The sequence below is a fragment of the Macaca fascicularis genome, chromosome 3 (genome assembly GCF_037993035.2).
Source record: "Macaca fascicularis isolate 582-1 chromosome 3, T2T-MFA8v1.1".
Lineage (NCBI taxonomy): Eukaryota > Metazoa > Chordata > Mammalia > Primates > Cercopithecidae > Macaca > Macaca fascicularis.
This window is the reverse complement of record NC_088377.1, coordinates 64,176,209-64,199,319: the sequence shown is the minus strand read 5'-3', so window position 1 is coordinate 64,199,319 and position 23,111 is coordinate 64,176,209.

Here is a 23,111-nt window from a genome sequence, read left to right as displayed (position 1 = left end):
TTCTTGTGGAATTGGCAAAGTGATATTTGGAAGCCCATAGAGGGCTATGTTGAAAAAGGAAATATCCTCAGATGAAATCTGGAAAGAATCTTTCTGAGAAACTGCTTAGTGTTCTGTGAATTCATCTCACAGAGTTACATCTGTATTTCGTGGATCTCTTTGCTAGCCTTATTTCTGTGGAATCTGAGAACAGATATTTCGGATCCCTTTGAAGACTATAGGGCCAAAGGAAATATCCTCCGGTAACAAAGAGAAAGAAGCTTTCTGAGAAACTTCTTTGTGTTCTGTGAAATCATCTCACAGAGTTACAGCTTTCCCCTCAAGAAGCCTTTAACTAAGACAGTTCTTGTGAAATTGGCAAAGAGATATTTGGAAGCCCATAGAGGGATATGGTGAAAAAGGAAATATCCTCAGATGAAATCTGGAAAGAAGCTTTCTGAGAAACTGCTTAGTGTTCTGTGAATTCATCTCACAGAGTTACATGTGTATTTCGTGGATCTCTTTGCTAGCCTTATTTCTGTGGAATCTGAGAAAAGATATTTCGGATCCCTATGAAGACTATAGGGCCAAAGGAAACATCCTCCGATAACAAAGAGAAAGAAGCTTTCTGAGAAACTTCTTTGTGTTCTGTGAAATCATCTCACAGAGTTACAGCTTTCCCCTCAAGAAGCCTTTAACTAAGACAGTTCTTGTGGAATTGGCAAAGTGATATTTGGAAGCCCATAGAGGGCTATGGTGAAAAAGGAAATATCCTCAGATGAAATCTGGAAAGAAGCTTTCTGAGAAACTGCTTAGTGTTCTGTGAATTCATCTCACAGAGTTACATCTGTATTTCGTGGATCTCTTTGCTAGCCTTATTTTTGTGGAATCTGAAAACAGATATTTCTGATCCCTTTGAAGAGTATAGGGCCAAAGGAAATATCCTGCGATAACAAAGAGAAAGAAGCTTTCTGAGAAACTTCTTTCTGTTCTGTGAAATCATCTCACAGAGTTACAGCTTTCCCCTCAAGAAGCCTTTCGCTAGGACAGTTCTTGTGTAATTGGCAAAGAGATATTTGGAAGCCCATAGAGGGCTATGGTGAAAAAGGAAATATCCTCAGATGAAATCTGGAAAGAAGCTTTCTGAGAAACTGCTTAGTGTTCTGGAATTCATCTCACAGAGTTACATCTGCATTTCGTGGATCTCTTTGCTAGCCTTATTTCTGTGGAATCTGAAAACAGATATTTCGGATCCCTTTGAAGACTATAGGGCCAAAGGAAATATCCTGCGATGACAAAGAGAAAGAAGCTTTCTGAGAAACTTCTTTCTGTTCTGTGAAATCATCTCACAGAGTTACAGCTTTCACCTCAAGAAGCCTTTCGCTAAGACAGTTCTTGTGGAATTGGCAAAGTGATATTTGGAAGCCCATAGAGGGCTATGGTGAAAAAGGAAATATCCTCAGATGAAATCTGGAAAGAAGCTTTCTGAGAAACTGCTTAGTGTTCTGTGAATTCATCTCACAGAGTTACATCTGTATTTCGTGGATCTCTTTGCTAGCCTTATTTCTGTGGAATCTGAGAACAGATATTTCCGATCCCTTTGAAGACTATAGGTCCAAAGGAAATATCCTCCGATAACAAAGAGAAAGAAGCTTTCTGAGAAACTTCTTTGTGTTCTGTGAAATCATCTCACAGAGTTACAGCTTTCCCCTCAAGAAGCCTTTCCGTAAGACAGTTCTTGTGAAATTGGCAAAGAGATATTTGGAAGCCCATAGAGGGCTATGGTGAAAAAGGAAATATCCTCAGATGAAATCTGGAAAGAAGCTTTCTGAGAAACTGCTTAGTGTTCTGTGAATTCATCTCACAGAGTTACATGTGTATTTCGTGGATCTCTTTGCTAGCCTTATTTCTGTGGAATCTGAGAAAAGATATTTCGGATCCCTATGACGACTATAGGGCCAAAGGAAACATCCTCCGATAACAAAGAGAAAGAAGCTTTCTGAGAAACTTCTTTGTGTTCTGTGAAATCATCTCACAGAGTTACAGCTTTCCCCTCAAGAAGCCTTGCGCTAAGACAGTTCTTGTGGAATTGGCAAAGTGATATTTGGAAGCCCATAGAGGGCTATGGTGAAAAAGGAAATATCCTCAGATGAAATCTGGAAGGAAGCTTTCTGAGAAACTGCTTAGTGTTCTGTGAATTCATCTCACAGAGTTACATCTGTATTTCGTTGATCTCTTTGCTAGCCTTATTTCTGTGGAATCTGAAAACAGATATTTCGGATCCCTTTGAAGACTATAGGGCCAAAGGAAATATCCTGCGATAACAAAGAGAAAGAAGCTTTCTGAGAAACTTCTTTCTGTTCTGTGAAATCATCTCACAGAGTTAGAGCTTTCCCCTCAAGAAGCCTTTCGCTAAGACAGTTCTTGTGGAATTGGCAAAGTGATATTTGGAAGCCCATAGAGGGCTATGGTGAAAAAGGAAATATCCTCAGATGAAATCTGGAAAGAAGCTTTCTGAGAAACTGCTTAGTGTTCTGTGAATTCATCTCACAGAGTTACATCTGTATTTCGTGGATCTCTTTGCTAGCCTTATTTTTGTGGAATCTGAAAACAGATATTTCGGATCCCTTTGAAGACTATAGGGCCAAAGGAAATATCCTGCGATAACAAAGAGAAAGAAGCTTTCTGAGAAACTTCTTTCTGTTCTGTGAAATCATCTCACAGAGTTACAGCTTTCCCCTCAAGAAGCCTTTCGCTAAGACAGTTCTTGTGGAATTGGCAAAGTGATATTTGGAAGCCCATAGAGGGCTATGGTGAAAAAGGAAATATCCTCAGATGATATCTGGAAAGAAGCTTTCTGAGAAACTGCTTAGTGTTCTGTGAATTCATCTCACAGAGTTACATCTGTATTTCGTGGATCTCTTTGCTAGCCTTATTTCTGTGGAATCTGAGAACAGATATTTCGGATCCCTTTGAAGACGATAGGGCCAAAGGAAATATCCTGCGATAACAAAGAGAAAGAACCTTTCTGAGAAACTTCTTTGTGTTCTGTGAAATTATCTCACAGAGTTACAGCTTTCCCCTCAAGAAGCCTTTCGCTAAGACAGTTCTTGTGGAAAAGGCAAAGTGATATTTGGAAGCCCATAGAGGGCTATGGTGAAAAAGGAAATATCCTCAGATGAAATCTGGAAAGAAGCTTTCTGAGAAACTGCTTAGTGTTCTGTTAATTCATCTCACACAGTTACATCTGTATTTCGTGGATCTCTTTGCTAGTCTTATTTCTGTGGAATCTGGGAACAGATATTTCGGATCCCTTTGAAGACTATAGGGCCAAAGGAAATATCCTGCGATAACAAAGAGAAAGAAGCTTTCTGAGAAACTTCTTTCTGTTCTGTGAAATCATCTCACAGAGTTACAGCTTTCCCCTCAAGAAGCCTTTCGCTAAGACAGTTCTTGTGGAATTGGCCAAGTGATATTTGGAAGCCCCTAGACGGCTATGGTGAAAAAGGAAATATCCTCAGATGAAATCTGGAAAGAAGCTTTCTGAGAAACTGCTTAGTGTTCTGTAAATTCATCTCACAGAGTTACATCTGTATTTCGTGGATCTCTTTGCTAGCCTTATTTCTGTGGAATCTGAGAAGAGATATTTCGGATCCCTTTGAAGACTATAGGGCCAAAGGAAATATCCTGCGATGACAAAGAGAAAGAAGCTTTCTGAGAAACTTCTTTCTGTTCTGTGAAATCATCTCACAGAGTTACAGCTTTCCCCTCAAGAAGCCTTTCCCTAAGACAGTTCTTGTGGAATTGGCAAAGTGATATTTGGAAGCCCATAGAGGGCTATGGTGAAAAAGGAAATATCCTCAGATGAAATCTGGAAAGAAGCTTTCTGAGAAACTGCTTAGTGTTCTGTGAATTCATCTCACAGAGTTACATCTGTATTTCGTGGATCTCTTTGCTAGCCTTATTTCTGTGGAATCTGAGAACAGATATTTCGGATCCCTTTGAAGACTATAGGTCCAAAGGAAATATCCTCCGATAACAAAGAGAAAGAAGCTTTCTGAGAAACTTCTTTGTGTTCTGTGAAATCATCTCACAGAGTTACAGCTTTCCCCTCAAGAAGCCTTTCCGTAAGACAGTTCTTGTGAAATTGGCAAAGAGATATTTGGAAGCCCATAGAGGGCTATGGTGAAAAAGGAAATATCCTCAGATGAAATCTGGAAGGAAGCTTTCTGAGAAACTGCTTAGTGTTCTGTGAATTCATCTCACAGAGTTACATCTGTATTTCGTGGATCTCTTTGCTAGCCTTATTTCTGTGGAATCTGAAAACAGATATTTCGGATCCCTTTGAAGACTATAGGGCCAAAGGAAATATCCTGCGATAACAAAGAGAAAGAAGCTTTCTGAGAAACTTCTTTGTGTTCTGTGAAATCATCTCACAGAGTTACAGCTTTCCCCTCAAGAAGCCTTTCGCTAAGACAGTTCTTGTGGAATTGGCAAAGTGATATTTGGAAGCCCATAGAGGGCTATGTTGAAAAAGGAAATATCCTCAGATGAAATCTGGAAAGAATCTTTCTGAGAAACTGCTTAGTGTTCTGTGAATTCATCTCACAGAGTTACATCTGTATTTCGTGGATCTCTTTGCTAGCCTTATTTCTGTGGAATCTGAGAACAGATATTTCGGATCCCTTTGAAGACTATAGGGCCAAAGGAAATATCCTCCGGTAACAAAGAGAAAGAAGCTTTCTGAGAAACTTCTTTGTGTTCTGTGAAATCATCTCACAGAGTTACAGCTTTCCCCTCAAGAAGCCTTTAACTAAGACAGTTCTTGTGAAATTGGCAAAGAGATATTTGGAAGCCCATAGAGGGATATGGTGAAAAAGGAAATATCCTCAGATGAAATCTGGAAAGAAGCTTTCTGAGAAACTGCTTAGTGTTCTGTGAATTCATCTCACAGAGTTACATGTGTATTTCGTGGATCTCTTTGCTAGCCTTATTTCTGTGGAATCTGAGAAAAGATATTTCGGATCCCTATGAAGACTATAGGGCCAAAGGAAACATCCTCCGATAACAAAGAGAAAGAAGCTTTCTGAGAAACTTCTTTGTGTTCTGTGAAATCATCTCACAGAGTTACAGCTTTCCCCTCAAGAAGCCTTTAACTAAGACAGTTCTTGTGGAATTGGCAAAGTGATATTTGGAAGCCCATAGAGGGCTATGGTGAAAAAGGAAATATCCTCAGATGAAATCTGGAAAGAAGCTTTCTGAGAAACTGCTTAGTGTTCTGTGAATTCATCTCACAGAGTTACATCTGTATTTCGTGGATCTCTTTGCTAGCCTTATTTTTGTGGAATCTGAAAACAGATATTTCTGATCCCTTTGAAGAGTATAGGGCCAAAGGAAATATCCTGCGATAACAAAGAGAAAGAAGCTTTCTGAGAAACTTCTTTCTGTTCTGTGAAATCATCTCACAGAGTTACAGCTTTCCCCTCAAGAAGCCTTTCGCTAGGACAGTTCTTGTGTAATTGGCAAAGAGATATTTGGAAGCCCATAGAGGGCTATGGTGAAAAAGGAAATATCCTCAGATGAAATCTGGAAAGAAGCTTTCTGAGAAACTGCTTAGTGTTCTGGAATTCATCTCACAGAGTTACATCTGCATTTCGTGGATCTCTTTGCTAGCCTTATTTCTGTGGAATCTGAAAACAGATATTTCGGATCCCTTTGAAGACTATAGGGCCAAAGGAAATATCCTGCGATAACAAAGAGAAAGAAGCTTTCTGAGAAACTTCTTTCTGTTCTGTGAAATCATCTCACAGAGTTACAGCTTTCCCCTCAAGAAGCCTTTCGCTAAGACAGTTCTTGTGGAATTGGCAAAGTGATATTTGGAAGCCCATAGAGGGCTATGGTGAAAAAGGAAATATCCCCAGATGAAATCTGGAAAGAAGCTTTCTGAGAAACTGCTTAGTGTTCTGTTAATTCATCTCACAGAGTTACATCTGTATTTCGTGGATCTCTTTGCTAGCCTTATTTCTGTGGAATCTGAGAACAGATATTTCCGATCCCTTTGAAGACTATAGGGCCAAAGGAAATATCCTGCGATAACAAAGAGAAAGAAGCTTTCTGAGAAACTTCTTTGTGTTCTGTGAAATCATCTCACAGAGTTACAGCTTTCCCCTCAAGAAGTCTTTCGCTAAGACAGTTCTTGTGGAATTGGCAAAGTGATATTTGGAAGCCCCTAGAGGGCTATGGTGAAAAAGGAAATATCCTCAGATGAAATCTGGAAAGAAGCTTTCTGAGAAACTGCTTAGTATTCTGTAAATTCATCTCACAGAGTTACATGTCTATTTCGTGGATCTCTTTGCTAGCCTTATTTCTGTGGAATCTGAGAACAGATATTTCGGATCCCTTTGAAGACTATAGGGCCAAAAGAAATATCCTGCGATAACAAAGAGAAAGAAGCTTTCTGAGAAACTTCTTTGTGTTCTGTGAAATCATCTCACAGAGTTACAGCTTTCCCCTCAAGAAGCCTTTCGCTAAGACAGTTCTTGTGGAATTGGCAAAGTGATATTTGGAAGCCCATAGAGGGCTATGGTGAAAAAGGAAATATCCTCAGATGAAATCTGGAAAGAAGCTTTCTGAGAAACTGCTTAGTGTTCTGTGAATTCATCTCACAGAGTTATATCTGTATTTCGTGAATCTCTTTGCTAGCCTTATTTCTGTGGAATCTGAGAAGAGATATTTCGGATCCCTTTGAAGACTATAGGTCCAAAGGAAATATCCTCCGATAACAAAGAGAAAGAAGCTTTCTGAGAAACTTCTTTCTGTTCTGTGAAATCATCTCACAGAGTTACAGCTTTCCCCTCAAGAAGCCTTTCGCTAAGACAGTTCTTGTGGAATTGGCAAAGTGATATTTGGAAGCCCATACAGGGCTATGGTGAAAAAGGAAATATCCTCAGATGAAATCTGGAAAGAAGCTTTCTGAGAAACTGCTTAGTGTTCTGTGAATTCATCTCACAGAGTTACATCTGTATTTCGTGGATCTCTTTGCTAGTCTTATTTCTGTGGAATCTGGGAACAGATATTTCGGATCCCTTTGAAGACTATAGGGCCAAAGGAAATATCCTGCGATAACAAAGAGAAAGAAGCTTTCTGAGAAACTTCTTTCTGTTCTGTGAAATCATCTCACAGAGTTACAGCTTTCCCCTCAAGAAGCCTTTCGCTAAGACAGTTCTTGTGGAATTGGCCAAGTGATATTTGGAAGCCCCTAGACGGCTATGGTGAAAAAGGAAATATCCTCAGATGAAATCTGGAAAGAAGCTTTCTGAGAAACTGCTTAGTGTTCTGTAAATTCATCTCACAGAGTTACATCTGTATTTCGTGGATCTCTTTGCTAGCCTTATTTCTGTGGAATCTGAGAACAGATATTTCGGATCCCTTTGAAGACTATAGGGCCAAAGGAAATATCCTGCGATGACAAAGAGAAAGAAGCTTTCTGAGAAACTTCTTTCTGTTCTGTGAAATCATCTCACAGAGTTACAGCTTTCCCCTCAAGAAGCCTTTCGCTAAGACAGTTCTTGTGGAATTGGCAAAGTGATATTTGGAAGCCCATAGAGGGCTATGTTGAAAAAGGAAATATCCTCAGATGAAATCTGGAAAGAATCTTTCTGAGAAACTGCTTAGTGTTCTGTGAATTCATCTCACAGAGTTACATCTGTATTTCGTGGATCTCTTTGCTAGCCTTATTTCTGTGGAATCTGAGAACAGATATTTCGGATCCCTTTGAAGACTATAGGGCCAAAGGAAATATCCTGCGATGACAAAGAGAAAGAAGCTTTCTGAGAAACTTCTTTCTGTTCTGTGAAATCATCTCACAGAGTTACAGCTTTCCCCTCAAGAAGCCTTTCGCTAAGACAGTTCTTGTGGAATTGGCAAAGTGATATTTGGAAGCCCATAGAGGGCTATGTTGAAAAAGGAAATATCCTCAGATGAAATCTGGAAAGAATCTTTCTGAGAAACTGCTTAGTGTTCTGTGAATTCATCTCACAGAGTTACATCTGTATTTCGTGGATCTCTTTGCTAGCCTTATTTCTGTGGAATCTGAGAACAGATATTTCGGATCCCTTTGAAGACTATAGGGCCAAAGGAAATATCCTCCGGTAACAAAGAGAAAGAAGCTTTCTGAGAAACTTCTTTGTGTTCTGTGAAATCATCTCACAGAGTTACAGCTTTCCCCTCAAGAAGCCTTTAACTAAGACAGTTCTTGTGAAATTGGCAAAGAGATATTTGGAAGCCCATAGAGGGATATGGTGAAAAAGGAAATATCCTCAGATGAAATCTGGAAAGAAGCTTTCTGAGAAACTGCTTAGTGTTCTGTGAATTCATCTCACAGAGTTACATGTGTATTTCGTGGATCTCTTTGCTAGCCTTATTTCTGTGGAATCTGAGAAAAGATATTTCGGATCCCTATGAAGACTATAGGGCCAAAGGAAACATCCTCCGATAACAAAGAGAAAGAAGCTTTCTGAGAAACTTCTTTGTGTTCTGTGAAATCATCTCACAGAGTTACAGCTTTCCCCTCAAGAAGCCTTTAACTAAGACAGTTCTTGTGGAATTGGCAAAGTGATATTTGGAAGCCCATAGAGGGCTATGGTGAAAAAGGAAATATCCTCAGATGAAATCTGGAAAGAAGCTTTCTGAGAAACTGCTTAGTGTTCTGTGAATTCATCTCACAGAGTTACATCTGTATTTCGTGGATCTCTTTGCTAGCCTTATTTTTGTGGAATCTGAAAACAGATATTTCTGATCCCTTTGAAGAGTATAGGGCCAAAGGAAATATCCTGCGATAACAAAGAGAAAGAAGCTTTCTGAGAAACTTCTTTCTGTTCTGTGAAATCATCTCACAGAGTTACAGCTTTCCCCTCAAGAAGCCTTTCGCTAGGACAGTTCTTGTGTAATTGGCAAAGAGATATTTGGAAGCCCATAGAGGGCTATGGTGAAAAAGGAAATATCCTCAGATGAAATCTGGAAAGAAGCTTTCTGAGAAACTGCTTAGTGTTCTGGAATTCATCTCACAGAGTTACATCTGCATTTCGTGGATCTCTTTGCTAGCCTTATTTCTGTGGAATCTGAAAACAGATATTTCGGATCCCTTTGAAGACTATAGGGCCAAAGGAAATATCCTGCGGTAACAAAGAGAAAGAAGCTTTCTGAGAAACTTCTTTGTGTTCTGTGAAATCATCTCACAGAGTTACAGCTTTCCCCTCAAGAAGCCTTTCGCTAAGACAGTTCTTGTGGAATTGGCAAAGTGATATTTGGAAGCCCATAGAGGGCTATGGTGAAAAAGGAAATATCCCCAGATGAAATCTGGAAAGAAGCTTTCTGAGAAACTGCTTAGTGTTCTGTTAATTCATCTCACAGAGTTACATCTGTATTTCGTGGATCTCTTTGCTAGCCTTATTTCTGTGGAATCTGAGAACAGATATTTCCGATCCCTTTGAAGACTATAGGGCCAAAGGAAATATCCTGCGATAACAAAGAGAAAGAAGCTTTCTGAGAAACTTCTTTGTGTTCTGTGAAATCATCTCACAGAGTTACAGCTTTCCCCTCAAGAAGTCTTTCGCTAAGACAGTTCTTGTGGAATTGGCAAAGTGATATTTGGAAGCCCCTAGAGGGCTATGGTGAAAAAGGAAATATCCTCAGATGAAATCTGGAAAGAAGCTTTCTGAGAAACTGCTTAGTATTCTGTAAATTCATCTCACAGAGTTACATGTCTATTTCGTGGATCTCTTTGCTAGCCTTATTTCTGTGGAATCTGAGAACAGATATTTCGGACCCCTTTGAAGACTATAGGGCCAAAAGAAATATCCTGCGATAACAAAGAGAAAGAAGCTTTCTGAGAAACTTCTTTCTGTTCTGTGAAATCATCTCACAGAGTTACAGCTTTCCCCTCAAGAAGCCTTTCGCTAAGACAGTTCTTGTGGAATTGGCCAAGTGATATTTGGAAGCCCCTAGACGGCTATGGTGAAAAAGGAAATATCCTCAGATGAAATCTGGAAAGAAGCTTTCTGAGAAACTGCTTAGTGTTCTGTAAATTCATCTCACAGAGTTACATCTGTATTTCGTGGATCTCTTTGCTAGCCTTATTTCTGTGGAATCTGAGAACAGATATTTCGGATCCCTTTGAAGACTATAGGGCCAAAGGAAATATCCTGCGATGACAAAGAGAAAGAAGCTTTCTGAGAAACTTCTTTCTGTTCTGTGAAATCATCTCACAGAGTTACAGCTTTCCCCTCAAGAAGCCTTTCGCTAAGACAGTTCTTGTGGAATTGGCAAAGTGATATTTGGAAGCCCATAGAGGGCTATGGTGAAAAAGGAAATATCCTCAGATGAAATCTGGAAAGAAGCTTTCTGAGAAACTGCTTAGTGTTCTGTGAATTCATCTCACAGAGTTACATCTGTATTTCGTGGATCTCTTTGCTAGCCTTATTTCTGTGGAATCTGAGAACAGATATTTCGGATCCATTTGAAGACTATAGGTCCAAAGGAAATATCCTCCGATAACAAAGAGAAAGAAGCTTTCTGAGAAACTTCTTTGTGTTCTGTGAAATCATCTCACAGAGTTACAGCTTTCCCCTCAAGAAGCCTTTCCGTAAGACAGTTCTTGTGAAATTGGCAAAGAGATATTTGGAAGCCCATAGAGGGCTATGGTGAAAAAGGAAATATCCTCAGATGAAATCTGGAAAGAAGCTTTCTGAGAAACTGCTTAGTGTTCTGTGAATTCATCTCACAGAGTTACATGTGTATTTCGTGGGTCTCTTTGCTAGCCTTATTTCTGTGGAATCTGAGAAAAGATATTTCGGATCCCTATGACGACTATAGGGCCAAAGGAAACATCCTCCGATAACAAAGAGAAAGAAGCTTTCTGAGAAACTTCTTTGTGTTCTGTGAAATCATCTCACAGAGTTACAGCTTTCCCCTCAAGAAGCCTTGCGCTAAGACAGTTCTTGTGGAATTGGCAAAGTGATATTTGAAAGCCCGTAGAGGGCTATGGTGAAAAAGGAAATATCCTCAGATGAAATCTGGAAGGAAGCTTTCTGAGAAACTGCTTAGTGTTCTGTGAATTCATCTCACAGAGTTACATCTGTATTTCGTTGATCTCTTTGCTAGCCTTATTTCTGTGGAATCTGAAAACAGATATTTCGGATCCCTTTGAAGACTATAGGGCCAAAGGAAATATCCTGCGATAACAAAGAGAAAGAAGCTTTCTGAGAAACTTCTTTCTGTTCTGTGAAATCATCTCACAGAGTTACAGCTTTCCCCTCAAGAAGCCTTTCGCTAAGACAGTTCTTGTGGAATTGGCAAAGTGATATTTGGAAGCCCATAGAGGGCTATGGTGAAAAAGGAAATATCCTCAGATGAAATCTGGAAAGAAGCTTTCTGAGAAACTGCTTAGTGTTCTGTGAATTCCTCTCACAGAGTTACATCTGTATTTCGTGGATCTCTTTGCCAGCCTCATTTCTGTGGAATCTGAGAACAGATATTTCAGATCCCTTTGAAGACTATAGAGCCAAAGGAAATATCCTCCGATAACAAAGAGAAAGAAGCTTTCTGAGAAACATCTTTGTGTTCAGTGAAATCATCTCACAGAGTTACAGCTTTCCCCTCAAGAAGCCTTTCGCTAGGACAGCTCTTGTGTAATTGGCAAAGAGATATTTGGAAGCCCATAGAGGGCTATGGTGAAAAAGGAAATATCCTCAGATGAAATCTGGAAAGAAGCTTTCTGAGAAACTGCTTAGTGTTCTGTGAATTCATCTCACAGAGTTACATCTGTATTTCGTGGATCTCTTTGCTAGCCTTATTTCTGTGGAATCTGAGAACAAATATTTCGGATCCCTTTGAAGACTACAGGGCCAAAAGAAATATCCTGCGATAACAAAGAGAAAGAACCTTTCTGAGAAACTTTTTTGTGTTCTGTGAAATCATCTCACAGAGTTACAGCTTTCCCCTCAAGAAGCCTTTCGCTAAAACAGTTCTTGTGGAAAAGGCAAAGTGATATTTGGAAGCCCATAGAGGGCTATGGTGAAAAAGGAAATATCCTCAGATGAAATCTGGAAAGAAGCTTTCTGAGAAACTGCTTAGTGTTCTGTTAATTCATCTCACACAGTTACATCTGTATTTCGTGGATCTCTTTGCTAGTCTTATTTCTGTGGAATCTGGGAACAGATATTCCGGATCCCTTTGAAGACTATAGGGCCAAAGGAAATATCCTGCGATAACAAAGAGAAAGAAGCTTTCTGAGAAACTTCTTTCTGTTCTGTGAAATCATCTCACAGAGTTACAGCTTTCCCCTCAAGAAGCCTTTCGCTAAGACAGTTCTTGTGGAATTGGCCAAGTGATATTTGGAAGCCCCTAGACGGCTATGGTGAAAAAGGAAATATCCTCAGATGAAATCTGGAAAGAAGCTTTCTGAGAAACTGCTTAGTGTTCTGTAAATTCATCTCACAGAGTTACATCTGTATTTCGTGGATCTCTTTGCTAGCCTTATTTCTGTGGAATCTGAGAACAGATATTTCGGATCCCTTTGAAGACTATAGGGCCAAAGGAAATATCCTGCGATGACAAAGAGAAAGAAGCTTTCTGAGAAACTTCTTTCTGTTCTGTGAAATCATCTCACAGAGTTACAGCTTTCCCCTCAAGAAGCCTTTCCGTAAGACAGTTCTTGTGGAATTGGCAAAGTGATATTTAGAAGCCCATAGAGGGCTATGGTGAAAAAGGAAATATCCTCAGATGAAATCTGGAAAGAAGCTTTCTGAGAAACTGCTTAGTGTTCTGTGAATTCATCTCACAGAGTTACATCTGTATTTCGTGGATCTCTTTGCTAGCCTTATTTCTGTGGAATCTGAGAACAGATATTTCGGATCCCTTTGAAGACTATAGGTCCAAAGGAAATATCCTCCGATAACAAAGAGAAAGAAGCTTTCTGAGAAACTTCTTTGTGTTCTGTGAAATCATCTCACAGAGTTACAGCTTTCCCCTCAAGAAGCCTTTCCGTAAGACAGTTCTTGTGAAATTGGCAAAGACATATTTGGAAGCCCATAGAGGGCTATGGTGAAAAAGGAAATATCCTCAGATGAAATCTGGAAAGAAGCTTTCTGAGAAACTGCTTAGTGTTCTGTGAATTCATCTCACAGAGTTACATGTGTATTTCGTGGGTCTCTTTGCTAGCCTTATTTCTGTGGAATCTGAGAAAAGATATTTCGGATCCCTATGACGACTATAGGGCCAAAGGAAACATCCTCCGATAACAAAGAGAAAGAAGCTTTCTGAGAAACTTCTTTGTGTTCTGTGAAATCATCTCACAGAGTTACAGCTTTCCCCTCAAGAAGCCTTGCGCTAAGACAGTTCTTGTGGAATTGGCAAAGTGATATTTGAAAGCCTGTAGAGGGCTATGGTGAAAAAGGAAATATCCTCAGATGAAATCTGGAAGGAAGCTTTCTGAGAAACTGCTTAGTGTTCTGTGAATTCATCTCACAGAGTTACATCTGTATTTCGTTGATCTCTTTGCTAGCCTTATTTCTGTGGAATCTGAAAACAGATATTTCGGATCCCTTTGAAGACTATAGGGCCAAAGGAAATATCCTGCGATAACAAAGAGAAAGAAGCTTTCTGAGAAACTTCTTTGTGTTCTGTGAAATCATCTCACAGAGTTACAGCTTTCCCCTCAAGAAGCCTTTCGCTAAGACCGTTCTTGTGGAATTGGCAAAGTGATATTTGGAAGCCCATAGAGGGCTATGGTGAAAAAGGAAATATCCTCAGATGAAATCTGGAAAGAAGCTTTCTGAGAAACTGCTTAGTGTTCTGTGAATTCATCTCACAGAGTTACATCTGTATTTCGTGGATCTCTTTGCTAGCCTTATTTCTGTGGAATCTGAGAACAGATATTTCGGATCCCTTTGAAGACTATAGGGCCAAAGGAAATATCCTGCGATGACAAAGAGAAAGAAGCTTTCTGAGAAACTTCTTTCTGTTCTGTGAAATCATCTCACAGAGTTACAGCTTTCCCCTCAAGAAGCCTTTCGCTAAGACAGTTCTTGTGGAATTGGCAAAGTGATATTTGGAAGCCCATAGAGGGCTATGGTGAAAAAGGAAATATCCTCAGATGAAATCTGGAAAGAAGCTTTCTGAGAAACTGCTTAGTGTTCTGTGAATTCATCTCACAGAGTTACATCTGTATTTCGTGGATCTCTTTGCTAGCCTTATTTCTGTGGAATCTGAGAACAGATATTTCGGATCCCTTTGAAGACTATAGGTCCAAAGGAAATATCCTCCGATAACAAAGAGAAAGAAGCTTTCTGAGAAACTTCTTTGTGTTCTGTGAAATCATCTCACAGAGTTACAGCTTTCCCCTCAAGAAGCCTTTCCGTAAGACAGTTCTTGTGAAATTGGCAAAGAGATATTTGGAAGCCCATAGAGGGCTATGGTGAAAAAGGAAATATCCTCAGATGAAATCTGGAAAGAAGCTTTCTGAGAAACTGCTTAGTGTTCTGTGAATTCATCTCACAGAGTTACATGTGTATTTCGTGGGTCTCTTTGCTAGCCTTATTTCTGTGGAATCTGAGAAAAGATATTTCGGATCCCTATGACGACTATAGGGCCAAAGGAAACATCCTCCGATAACAAAGAGAAAGAAGCTTTCTGAGAAACATCTTTGTGTTCTGTGAAATCATCTCACAGTGTTACAGCTTTCCCCTCAAGAAGCCTTGCGCTAAGACAGTTCTTGTGGAATTGGCAAAGTGATATTTGAAAGCCCGTAGAGGGCTATGGTGAAAAAGGAAATATCCTCAGATGAAATCTGGAAGGAAGCTTTCTGAGAAACTGCTTAGTGTTCTGTGAATTCATCTCACAGAGTTACATCTGTATTTCGTTGATCTCTTTGCTAGCCTTATTTCTGTGGAATCTGAAAACAGATATTTCGGATCCCTTTGAAGACTATAGGGCCAAAGGAAATATCCTGCGATAACAAAGAGAAAGAAGCTTTCTGAGAAACTTCTTTGTGTTCTGTGAAATCATCTCACAGAGTTACAGCTTTCCCCTCAAGAAGCCTTTCGCTAAGACAGTTCTTGTGGAATTGGCAAAGTGATATTTGGAAGCCCATAGAGGGCTATGGTGAAAAAGGAAATATCTTCAGATGAAATCTGGAAAGAAGCTTTCTGAGAAACTGCTTAGTGTTCTGTGAATTCATCTCACAGAGTTACATCTGTATTTCGTGGATCTCTTTGCTAGCCTTATTTCTGTGGAATCTGAGAACAGATATTTCGGATCCCTTTGAAGACTATATGGCCAAAGGAAATATCCTCGATAACAAAGAGAAAGAAGCTTTCTGAGAAACTTCTTTCTGTTCTGTGAAATCATCTCACAGAGTTACAGCTTTCCCCTCAAGAAGCCTTTCGCTAAGACAGTTCTTGTGGAATTGGCAAAGTGATATTTGGAAGCCCATAGAAGGCTATGGTGAAAAAGGAAATATCCTCAGATGAAATTTGGAAAGAAGCTTTCTGAGAAACTGCTTAGTGTTCTGTGAATTCATCTCACAGAGTTACATCTGTATTTCGTGGATCTCTTTGCTAGCCTTATTTTTGTGGAATCTGAAAACAGATATTTCGGATCCCTTTGAAGACTATAGGGCCAAAGGAAATATCCTGCGATAACAAAGAGAAAGAAGCTTTCTGAGAAACTTCTTTCTGTTCTGTGAAATCATCTCACAGAGTTACAGCTTTCCCCTCAAGAAGCCTTTCGCTAAGACAGTTCTTGTGGAGTTGGCAAAGTGATATTTGGAAGCCCATAGAGGGCTACGGTGAAAAAGGAAATATCCTCAGATGATATCTGGAAAGAAGCTTTCTGAGAAACTGCTTAGTGTTCTGTGAATTCATCTCACAGAGTTACATCTGTATTTCGTGGATCTCTTTGCTAGCCTTATTTCTGTGGAATCTGAGAACAGATATTTCGGATCCCTTTGAAGACGATAGGGCCAAAGGAAATATCCTGCGATAACAAAGAGAAGGAACCTTTCTGAGAAACTTCTTTGTGTTCTGTGAAATTATCTCACAGAGTTACAGCTTTCCCCTCAAGAAGCCTTTCGCTAAGACAGTTCTTGTGGAATTGGCAAAGTGATATTTGGAAGCCCATAGAGGGCTATGGTGAAAAAGGAAATATCCTCAGATGAAATCTGGAAAGAAGCTTTCTGAGAAACTGCTTAGTATTCTTTAAATTCATCTCACAGAGTTACATCTGTATTTCGTGGATCTCTTTGCTAGCCTTATTTCTGTGGAATCTGAGAACAGATATTTCGGATCCCTTTGAAGACTATAGGGCCAAAGGAAATATCCTGCGATAACAAAGAGAAAGAAGCTTTCTGAGAAACTTCTTTGTGTTCTGTGATATCATCTCACACAGTTACAGCTTTCCCCTCAAGAAGCCTTTCGCTAAGACAGTTCTTGTGGAATTGGCAAAGTGATATTTGGAAGCCCATAGAGGGCTATGGTGAAAAAGGAAATATCCTCAGATGAAATCTGGAAAGAAGCTTTCTGAGAAACTGCTTAGTGTTCTGTGAATTCATCTCACAGAGTTATATCTGTATTTCGTGAATCTCTTTGCTAGCCTTATTTCTGTGGAATCTGAGAACAGATATTTCGGATCCCTTTGAAGACTATAGGTCCAAAGGAAATATCCTCCGATAACAAAGAGAAAGAAGCTTTCTGAGAAACTTCTTTCTGTTCTGTGAAATCATCTCACAGAGTTACAGCTTTCCCCTCAAGAAGCCTTTCGCTAAGACAGTTCTTGTGGAATTGGCAAAGTGATATTTGGAAGCCCATACAGGGCTATGGTGAAAAAGGAAATATCCTCAGATGAAATCTGGAAAGAAGCTTTCTGAGAAACTGCTTAGTGTTCTGTGAATTCATCTCACAGAGTTACATCTGTATTTCGTGGATCTCTTTGCTAGCCTTATTTTTGTGGAATCTGAGAACAGATATTTCGAATCCCTTTGAAGACTACAGGGCCAAAGGAAATATCCTCCGATAACAAAGAGAAAGAAGCTTTCTGAGAAACTTCTTTGTGTTCTGTGAAATCATCTCACAGAGTTACAGCTTTCCCCTCAAGAAGCCTTTCCGTAAGACAGTTCTTGTGAAATTGGCAAAGAGATATTTGGAAGCCCATAGAGGGCTATGGTGAAAAAGGAAATATCCTCAGATGAAATCTGGAAAGAAGCTTTCTGAGAAACTGCTTAGTGTTCTGTTAATTCATCTCACACAGTTACATCTGTATTTCGTGGATCTCTTTGCTAGTCTTATTTCTGTGGAATCTGGGAACAGATATTTCGGATCCCTTTGAAGACTATAGGGCCAAAGGAAATATCCTGTGATAACAAAGAGAAAGAAGCTTTCTGAGAAACTTCTTTCTGTTCTGTGAAATCATCTCACAGAGTTACAGCTTTCCCCTCAAGAAGCCTTTCGCTAAGACAGTTCTTGTGGAATTGGCCAAGTGATATTTGGAAGCCCCTAGACGGCTATGGTGAAAAAGGAAATATCCTCAGATGAAATCTGGAAAGAAGCTTTCTGAGAAACTGCTTAGTGTTCTGTAAATTCATCTCACAGAGTTACATCTGTATTTCGTGGATCTCTTTGCTAGCCTTATTTCTGTGGAATCTGAGAACAGATATTTCGGATCCCTTTGAAGACTATAGGGCCAAAGGAAATATCCTGCGATGACAAAGAGAAAGAAGCTTTCTGAGAAACTTCTTTCTGTTCTGTGAAATCATCTCACAGAGTTACAGCTTTCCCCTCAAGAAGCCTTTCCCTAAGACAGTTCTTGTGGAATTGGCAAAGTGATATTTGGAAGCCCATAGAGGGCTATGGTGAAAAAGGAAATATCCTCAGATGAAATCTGGAAAGAAGCTTTCTGAGAAACTGCTTAGTGTTCTGTGAATTCATCTCACAGAGTTACATCTGTATTTCGTGGATCTCTTTGCTAGCCTTATTTCTGTGGAATCTGAGAACAGATATTTCGGATCCCTTTGAAGACTATAGGTCCAAAGGAAATATCCTCCGATAACAAAGAGAAAGAAGCTTTCTGAGAAACTTCTTTGTGTTCTGTGAAATCATCTCACAGAGTTACAGCTTTCCCCTCAAGAAGCCTTTCCGTAAGACAGTTCTTGTGAAATTGGCAAAGAGATATTTGGAAGCCCATAGAGGGCTATGGTGAAAAAGGAAATATCCTCAGATGAAATCTGGAAAGAAGCTTTCTGAGAAACTGCTTAGTGTTCTGTGAATTCATCTCACAGAGTTACATGTGTATTTCGTGGATCTCTTTGCTAGCCTTATTTCTGTGGAATCTGAGAAAAGATATTTCGGATCCCAATGACGACTATAGGGCCAAAGGAAACATCCTCCGATAACAAAGAGAAAGAAGCTTTCTGAGAAACTTCTTTGTGTTCTGTGAAATCATCTCACAGAGTTACAGCTTTCCCCTCAAGAAGCCTTGCGCTAAGACAGTTCTTGTGGAATTGGCAAAGTGATATTTGAAAGCCCGTAGAGGGCTATGGTGAAAAAGGAAATATCCTCAGATGAAATCTGGAAGGAAGCTTTCTGAGAAACTGCTTAGTGTTCTGTGAATTCATCTCACAGAGTTACATCTGTATTTCGTTGATCTCTTTGCTAGCCTTATTTCTGTGGAATCTGAAAACAGATATTTCGGATCCCTTTGAAGACTATAGGGCCAAAGGAAACATCCTGCGATAACAAAGAGAAAGAAGCTTTCTGAGAAACTTCTTTGTGTTCTGTGAAATCATCTCACAGAGTTACAGCTTTCCCCTCAAGAAGCCTTTCGCTAAGACAGTTCTTGTGGAATTGGCAAAGTGATATTTGGAAGCCCATAGAGGGCTATGGTGAAAAAGGAAATATCCTCAGATGAAATCTGGAAAGAAGCTTTCTGAGAAACTGCTTAGTGTTCTGTGAATTCATCTCACAGAGTTACATCTGTATTTCGTGGATCTCTTTGCTAGCCTTATTTCTGTGGAATCTGAGAACAGATATTTCGGATCCCTTTGAAGACTATAGGGCCAAAGGAAATATCCTCCGATAACAAAGAGAAAGAAGCTTTCTGAGAAACTTCTTTCTGTTCTGTGAAATCATCTCACAGAGTTACAGCTTTCCCCTCAAGAAGCCTTTCGCTAAGACAGTTCTTGTGGAATTGGCAAAGTGATATTTGGAAGCCCATACAGGGCTATGGTGAAAAAGGAAATATCCTCAGATGAAATCTGGAAAGAAGCTTTCTGAGAAACTGCTTAGTGTTCTGTGAATTCATCTCACAGAGTTACATCTGTATTTCGTGGATCTCTTTGCTAGCCTTATTTCTGTGGAATCTGAGAACAGATATTTCGGATCCCTTTGAAGACGATAGGGCCAAAGGAAATATCCTCCGATAACAAAGAGAAAGAAGCTTTCTGAGAAACTTCTTTGTGTTCTGTGAAATCATCTCACAGAGTTACAGCTTTCCCCTCAAGAAGCCTTTCGCTAAGACAGTTCTTGTGGAATTGGCAAAGTGATATTTGGAAGCCCATAGAGGGCTATGGTGAAAAAGGAAATATCCTCAGATGAAATCTGGAAAGAAGCTTTCTGAGAAACTGCTTAGTGTTCTGTGAATTCCTCTCACAGAGTTACATCTGTATTTCGTGGATCTCTTTGCCAGCCTTATTTCTGTGGAATCTGAGAACAGATATTTCAGATCCCTTTGAAGACTATAGAGCCAAAGGAAATATCCTCCGATAACAAAGAGAAAGAAGCTTTCTGAGAAACATCTTTGTGTTCAGTGAAATCATCTCACAGAGTTACAGCTTTCCCCTCAAGAAGCCTTTCGCTAGGACAGTTCTTGTGTAATTGGCAAAGAGATATTTGGAAGCCCATAGAGGGCTATGGTGAAAAAGGAAATATCCTCAGATGAAATCTGGAAAGAAGCTTTCTGAGAAACTGCTTAGTGTTCTGTGAATTCATCTCACAGAGTTACATCTGTATTTCGTGGATCTCTTTGCTAGCCTTATTTCTGTGGAATCTGAGAACAAATATTTCGGATCCCTTTGAAGACTATAGGGCCAAAGGAAATATCCTGCGATAACAAAGAGAAAGAACCTTTCTGAGAAACTTTTTTGTGTTCTGTGAAATCATCTCACAGAGTTACAGCTTTCCCCTCAAGAAGCCTTTCGCTAAGACAGTTCTTGTGGAAAAGGCAAAGTGATATTTGGAAGCCCATAGAGGGCTATGGTGAAAAAGGGAATATCCTCAGATGAAATCTGGAAAGAAGCTTTCTGAGAAACTGCTTAGTGTTCTGTTAATTCATCTCACACAGTTACATCTGTATTTCGTGGATCTCTTTGCTAGTCTTATTTCTGTGGAATCTGGGAACAGATATTTCGGATCCCTTTGAAGACTATAGGGCCAAAGGAAATATCCTGTGATAACAAAGAGAAAGAAGCTTTCTGAGAAACTTCTTTCTGTTCTGTGAAATCATCTCACAGAGTTACAGCTTTCCCCTCAAGAAGCCTTTCGCTAAGACAGTTCTTGTGGAATTGGCCAAGTGATATTTGGAAGCCCCTAGACGGCTATGGTGAAAAAGGAAATATCCTCAGATGAAATCTGGAAAGAAGCTTTCTGAGAAACTGCTTAGTGTTCTGTAAATTCATCTCACAGAGTTACATCTGTATTTCGTGGATCTCTTTGCTAGCCTTATTTCTGTGGAATCTGAGAACAGATATTTCGGATCCCTTTGAAGACTATAGGGCCAAAGGAAATATCCTGCGATGACAAAGAGAAAGAAGCTTTCTGAGAAACTTCTTTCTGTTCTGTGAAATCATCTCACAGAGTTACAGCTTTCCCCTCAAGAAGCCTTTCCCTAAGACAGTTCTTGTGGAATTGGCAAAGTGATATTTGGAAGCCCATAGAGGGCTATGGTGAAAAAGGAAATATCCTCAGATGAAATCTGGAAAGAAGCTTTCTGAGAAACTGCTTAGTGTTCTGTGAATTCATCTCACAGAGTTACATCTGTATTTCGTGGATCTCTTTGCTAGCCTTTTTTCTGTGGAATCTGAGAACAGATATTTCGGATCCCTTTGAAGACTATAGGTCCAAAGGAAATATCCTCCGATAACAAAGAGAAAGAAGCTTTCTGAGAAACTTCTTGGTGTTCTGTGAAATCATCTCACAGAGTTACAGCTTTCCCCTCAAGAAGACTTTCCGTAAGACAGTTCTTGTGAAATTGGCAAAGAGATATTTGGAAGCCCATAGAGGGCTATGGTGAAAAAGGAAATATCCTCAGATGAAATCTGGAAAGAAGCTTTCTGAGAAACTGCTTAGTGTTCTGTGAATTCATCTCACAGAGTTACATGTGTATTTCGTGGATCTCTTTGCTAGCCTTATTTCTGTGGAATCTGAGAAAAGATATTTCGGATCCCTATGACGACTATAGGGCCAAAGGAAACATCCTCCGATAACAAAGAGAAAGAAGCTTTCTGAGAAACTTCTTTGTGTTCTGTGAAATCATCTCACAGAGTTACAGGTTTCCCCTCAAGAAGCCTTGCGCTAAGACAGTTCTTGTGGAATTGGCAAGGTGATATTTGAAAGCCCGTAGAGGGCTATGGTGAAAAAGGAAATATCCTCAGATGAAATCTGGAAGGAAGCTTTCTGAGAAACTACTTAGTGTTCTGTGAATTCATCTCACAGAGTTACATCTGTATTTCGTTGATCTCTTTGCTAGCCTTATTTCTGTGGAATCTGAAAACAGATATTTCGGATCCCTTTGAAGACTATAGGGCCAAAGGAAATATCCTGCGATAACAAAGAGAAAGAAGCTTTCTGAGAAACTTCTTTGTGTTCTGTGAAATCATCTCACAGAGTTACAGCTTTCCCCTCAAGAAGCCTTTCGCTAAGACAGTTCTTGTGGAATTGGCAAAGTGATATTTGGAAGCCCATAGAGGGCTATGGTGAAAAAGGAAATATCCTCAGATGAAATCTGGAAAGAAGCTTTCTGAGAAACTGCTTAGTGTTCTGTGAATTCATCTCACAGAGTTACATCTGTATTTCGTGGATCTCTTTGCTAGCCTTATTTCTGTGGAATCTGAGAACAGATATTTCGGATCCCTTTGAAGACTATAGGGCCAAAGGAAATATCCTCCGATAACAAAGAGAAAGAAGCTTTCTGAGAAACTTCTTTGTGTTCTGTGAAATCATCTCACAGAGTTACAGCTTTCCCCTCAAGAAGCCTTGCGCTAAGACAGTTCTTGTGGAATTGGCAAAGTGATATTTGAAAGCCCGTAGAGGGCTATGGTGAAAAAGGAAATATCCTCAGATGAAATCTGGAAGGAAGCTTTCTGAGAAACTGCTTAGTGTTCTGTGAATTCATCTCACAGAGTTACATCTGTATTTCGTTGATCTCTTTGCTAGCCTTATTTCTGTGGAATCTGAGAACAGATATTTCGGATCCCTTTGAAGACTATAGGGCCACAGGAAATATCCTGCGATAACAAAGAGAAAGAAGCTTTCTGAGAAACTTCTTTCTGTTCTGTGAAATCATCTCACAGAGTTACAGCTTTCCCCTCAAGAAGCCTTTCGCTAAGACAGTTCTTGTGGAATTGGCAAAGTGATATTTGGAAGCCCATAGAGGGCTATGGTGAAAAAGGAAATATCCTCAGATGAAATCTGGAAAGAAGTTTCTGAGAAACTGCTTAGTGTTCTGTGAATTCCTCTCACAGAGTTACATCTGTATTTCGTGGATCTCTTTGCCAGCCTCATTTCTGTGGAATCTGAGAACAGATATTTCAGATCCCTTTGAAGACTATAGAGCCAAAGGAAATATCCTCCGATAACAAAGAGAAAGAAGCTTTCTGAGAAACATCTTTGTGTTCAGTGAAATCATCTCACAGAGTTACAGCTTTCCCCTCAAGAAGCCTTTCGCTAGGACAGCTCTTGTGTAATTGGCAAAGAGATATTTGGAAGCCCATAGAGGGCTATGGTGAAAAAGGAAATATCCTCAGATGAAATCTGGAAAGAAGCTTTCTGAGAAACTGCTTAGTGTTCTGTGAATTCATCTCACAGAGT